Below are 5,514 nucleotides of genomic sequence, written 5' to 3'. Positions count from 1 at the left end.
GGTTCTGTTATTCCGCTGGTTAGTGTTTACTCTGTTCTGCCCGTGTGTTCCTGTATCTAGTCCGCGTTTCTTAGTTTGTGTCTTTTCTTGTGTAAGTTCCTGTTTTATTGTGAGTGAGTGAGTGTTTTCAGTTTGCCTCCCTAGTCTCGTCTTGTTAATCACTCCCAGCTGTGTTCCCACCTGTATGTAATCTCCCTGTGTTCTCTGAGTGTATTTAAGTTGTGTCTTCTGTCATAGTAATTGCTGGTTCGTCTGTGTTGTTTCCCCTCGGTCTCCCTGCGTCTCTCCGTATGTATTTCCCCGGACCTCCCTACATCCTCGTTTCTGGTTTGTGTTATTAGCTTACCCAGTTTAGGTTTCCGGTTTCTTGTTTTTCCACCAGTGCTGTTTTGTACCCACCGTGGTAAATAAATATTCACCTGCACCAGAGCTGCCGCCTTTTGGGTCCTTTTCTACAACTCCACACGGCTTGCCCCCGGCAAACCGTGACAGAGAAGAAGGTTGAACTAAGGTTTTGGGTCCTGTTACATCAAAACTAACAACATTTCATAAAAAGAATATCATAGCAACAGTGAAAAGTGGTGATAGTTTAATAGTTTGGGGTTGATTTCCTGCCAGTTATCGCAAACACGTGTTTGCAGTACTTGTGCAATCAGTTATTAGTTTTACTTGGCAATTACTTTTTCACTTAAGCTCAGGTAGGTTTGAGTAGCTTTGTTCCCTCAAATAAATCATAATATGAAAAACAGCATTTTGTATTTAAGTGGGTTGTCTTTTTCTGATTTTAAAATTGGTTTGACAATCTGAAATGTGTGACAAACATGCAAAAATCTGAGACCTTACAGCACTGTAGCTGTCCTCGTTTTGAAACAGTAATGTGTATTTTAGTACAGCACTCACTTTGAATGTTGTTGGTTATTATCAAAACACACACACACAGCTGCAAGCCACAGTTAGTGCCTGTCTGCTTGTTTGGTGTGAAGGCATCCAGATTAGTGACTGTTTTTTTTAAGGTTAAGATAGACCCAAGACCCATCAGAGTAGACAGAGCTCATTAAAAACTCACATACAACTTTTAAAATCTGCTTTCATGTTGCTATCTGTTCTTTGACTTGGCTGTAATGATGTACACTGAAACAACACCGTAGTAGTTTCTGTGCTTCTCTCAGCTTTTACATGAGAGTGCATCATTATAGAAATGTCTACCTTGTGGCTAAAGCAGGGCTTCCCAAAACTTTTCAGGTTTGTTTTAGCTCATGTTTATAGTTGTTAAATTGGATGCACCAATTACTAGTGTTGGATAATGCCAATGTATGCAAGCTCATTTCCAAATGGTGTTTGTAAAGCACCATATCAAAATATTCTTCATCCTCCTCATGATGGATCATTTAAATTGAAACTGGAAATATGTTTTGATTAAATTAGAAAACACAACCTTGTCTCAATAGTGACTGTGGAATAATTGGAAACAATTTTTAATTTATAATATACATTTTTAATACTTGAATAAAAATCATTAGCAATCGCCTGCTCCAAGTCTAAAAATCATGAGCATTCATATTGAGAGCACATACTCAAACAATCAGCACCTGGAGCTACAAACGCATTAGCATAATGAATAAAAGGAAATCAATACTCTGAAAAAGTATTAACTCCACTACAAAAAGCAACTGCTAAAATGTACTACAGATAAAAATTAACGAAAAGCACAAAGATGAAAAACATAAAACATACAAGAAAAGAATCAGTCATATTTAATAATAAGTTTAACGAAGTGTGAATGTGAATGATGGTCCGTCTCTGTGTTACTCCTACGTTAGATTGGTCACCTGTCTGGAGTGTTCCCTGCTTCTCACCCTATGTTAGCTGGGATAGGCTCCAGCACCCCTGCGACCCTGATATGGGAAGAGAATGGATGGATAAATGGATAAGTCTGTCAAAACTGTCATGGACCGGGTGAGTGCCAGTGTTTTTCCCCAGTGTTACGCCTCCTCTGGGCAGAGATGGAGGTGTCTTTCTCAGGAGCCGCACCTGGTGACGATTTACGCTGCAGGATTTTTGGTCCAGCCGTGACAACAACTCTCAGCCAGGACATCGTCTAACCAGCGTTAGCGTCTGCCAATTCACATGTCTTGTTAGATCTCACACTATTCCTTACCTTGTCTCCTCTTGTGCCTAATTCTGTCCACGGAACACTCATTCCACCCTTCTCTCCACTCGGTCGCTGGACTTCACTGCAGCCTTCATCACCTTCCCTCCCGTATGGCCTCATTCTCTCTTCTCGCCTGCCTGCCTCCCTGCTTCCATAGTAAGATTCTCTCAGATCAGACAACTTCAACTCACCCAGATCTCCTCTGAACTTACCTCCACCTTCCATGTGCCTCTGCCTACGGACAAGTAAGCCATAAAATCAGTTTCACTTGATAGTTCCCTGCAACTTATTGATACTCCACACTGATATACCTGTCCTCTATTGCAGTCTCTCTGACCACCGCTCACGACCCGCTCAAATATCCCAGCCTGCATTCACTCTCCGCTTTGGACATCATTACCCGAAGTCATTTCACTTTAGCAATAATCAAGGGATGGGAGACAGGAGGGGAACACACCGGGAGAAATCACAGCTGACGAGACAGGGGAAACGTAAACTGAACACTCGCATAAGACAAGGACCTTCAGAATAAAACAGGAAACTAACAGACACAGAGGACCAGACAAGACACTGAACTTAACAGACAGACTCACGAGCAGACACAGTGACACCATGGACAGACAGAGGGAACATAGGCAGGCATAAAACAAAACTCTAACACACAGCAAACCTAAACAAAAGACATAACAGAATAAACAAGAACATATATAATATAACGAAACACAAAACGCTGAGTCGTCAGACTCGGGACTATGACAGAAAGCTAGTTCATGCATTTATTGCTTCTAGGCTGAACAATTGTACCTCATTACATAACTGATTATTATGTCAGACCAAAAGCTCCCTGAAAAGCATTTAGTTGATCCAGAACACTAAAATGAAAGTTCTAACTAGGACTCGAAGCAAAGACCGTATTTCTTCCATATTAGCATCTCTTCACTCAGAACTGAATTAAACGTTATTTACTTCACATACAAAATCTTGAATGATTAGGTCTCAGGTTCCATCATGTCTTAAAAACCTTATAGTACCTTATTATTTTAGGAGAGGACTAGTTTTCACGGTTATGGTTCCTACAGTTCTGTAAAGTAGAATGGGAGGCTGTAGCTGTCAGGCCGCTCTATTCTGGAAACAGACACTCAAATGTAAACTCTCCTTTTCTGATAAATCTTATAGTTAGGGCTTGGTCAGGAAACCATGAACCATGACTTAGTTCAGCTGGCAGACTTCCCATGATGCAACGGTATTTCTTTTTCACTCATCATTTCACTCTCTGTGTGCTTATATGCCGTTGCTGTTTTAGATCAGTAGCAGTTATTAAACTCTGGGGCTCTCTCCTATAGTCATTCTTTTGTCCTATGTCACATTGCATTTTTCTAGAGAAGCACCTTAATGTCAACCACTTATATTTAATTTGTGTAATATACTTCCTATCTATCAGAGCTATTTTGTTATATTTGGTAACTTTGCAATATATTTTAGTATTTATTTAGTTTAGTTAGTTACTGTCCTTACTGTCTTTGAGCTACTGTAAACACCAATTATTATTATCAAAGTAGGAGAGGCACCACATCAGGTGCCACTTCTGTCAGTTTACAGGAGGAAACTGAGGCCAAATCTCACACAAACTCACCAAAATTGGACGACACTGAACTCCAGTGCCATCCACAGTCACAGCAGTCAAGTGGTGTGCTTTTGGGATGTGGTCAAAAGGGAATCTGGATGAACAGCTGACGAATCAGCCATAACTATCTGATGCTATCAGGTTAATGTGGAGAAAAATCTCATTGTAATTAATTTGCATTGCACAACTTCAGTGAGTGTTTAAAAAACACTTAGATAGCAACTAAAACAATACACAGTTGTGCAGTGAGCCAGTAACACTACAGAATGTTTGAAATGTTGATCCAAAGTAACATGCTTAAAGTCTGAAGGAAACATTTAGCCTAAGTAAAAGTCAGTCAGAAAACCAAAACTATGTTCTGCTCTTTCCGTTTCCATCCTTAAATGACAAGTCTACACAACAGACAAATATTACCTCTTTAAGTTTTTGTTTTTGGACAAATATTAACCTAAAAACACAAGAGAAATGATTAGACAGGGAGACGTGAGCACTACTGAATACTCTTGATTGAGTTGACTGCTGCATGACAGCAAACTCCCCATTTTTCCAACCAGTTAACACAGAGGTCTAAACAGAGGCACTCGTGGTGAAAGTGGCACATTTTGTTTGCAAGAGGTTCCAACTGTGCCAAAACAATTAAAATATGAAAACAACACAGACGTGGCACCTTTTACGGCCTGCAAACTGATTGCCGACTGAAGATTATTGTGAAGGAGTGTCAAACAGGTGCTTCAGTGATTTCATACTGACCTAGGTAGTTTCTAATAGTCAGGAATAGATGACCTCTGTTTGGTTACCATAGCTAAAACAGTGGGCTTTGGACTGCTTGAATGACATCCGTTTAAGTTGTTTTGCAAAAGGGTGGGGAAAATGTGTCAATATAAGAAGAAAGCGTTGGCGCATTTGCAAGAGGTGTCATCTGCTCTGTAATCAAGATAAACTGAAAACCATTGTGATAAAAACGTGGACTTCGTCAGGTCAAACCATGTTGTATACTGCCACCTATTGGTACAAAGATGTTAGCTACGGTCTTCTGGTTTAGAAACCAGTTAATTTGGGGCATTTTTAAATGTCAATAACTTCTATATTTGTAGTAAAACAACAAAAGTATACATTAAGTATACATTAATTCACAAACATATGATTACACATTAGTAGGTATCATCTATCTAAATATATTATCATTACTTTTGCTGAAGAGCAGTACCAAAGTGAGAAGGATTTTTATGAAAATCCTGTGGAGGAAAAATTATCTTAGATTTAGGACGATGATAATGATGAATACGAACGAGTTTGCCCACCTTTTCACCTATCACATCATGACTGGTTGCATGCCTTGGAAACATTTCCTGAGCTCACTTTCACATCCTTCTCATTACCTGGTTTAGTGCGAGTCATATAGGAGAAACTCTGCTCATTCCCTGCTTCTGCTTATTTGAATTCAGAGCTGAATGCTGAAAATGTACTCCACCACTCAGTGCCTGAAATAATTACCCCTTGCCAGATCTCTTTTCTTTTCTGAATCATTTCATCATTTTCAGTTTCATACCTTTTTCTTCTTATTCATATGCTCAGTTAAAAAGGCAATGATGCACATTTTCAGAGAACATAAAGGGCACATAGTAGTCCCATAAAACTGCTTTTTAAAATTTTTCTTTTCACTCCAGTCTTTATACTGTTACTGAAGCCACACTTTTTGAACACTTTTCCAAGCATGAAAAAGTGTCATATTACTTGA

General features: G+C 39.4%; 1 long non-coding RNA gene across 1 annotated transcript; it reads left to right on the top strand.

Moving 5' to 3' along the window:
• Positions 1-1,830: 1,830 nt before the first annotated feature.
• On the top strand, positions 1,831-2,613 carry LOC143414683 (uncharacterized). Its single transcript, XR_013095369.1, has 3 exons — positions 1,831-1,956; positions 2,241-2,397; positions 2,480-2,613. It is a non-coding gene; the product is annotated as an uncharacterized LOC143414683 (long non-coding RNA).
• The last annotated feature ends 2,901 nt before the right edge of the window (positions 2,614-5,514 follow it).

The sequence above is a fragment of the Maylandia zebra genome, linkage group LG22 (assembly GCF_041146795.1).
Source record: "Maylandia zebra isolate NMK-2024a linkage group LG22, Mzebra_GT3a, whole genome shotgun sequence".
In the NCBI taxonomy this organism is placed as follows: domain Eukaryota; kingdom Metazoa; phylum Chordata; class Actinopteri; order Cichliformes; family Cichlidae; genus Maylandia; species Maylandia zebra.
Note: the sequence above shows the minus strand (reverse complement) of the source record. Positions and strands in the feature narration are given on the sequence as shown.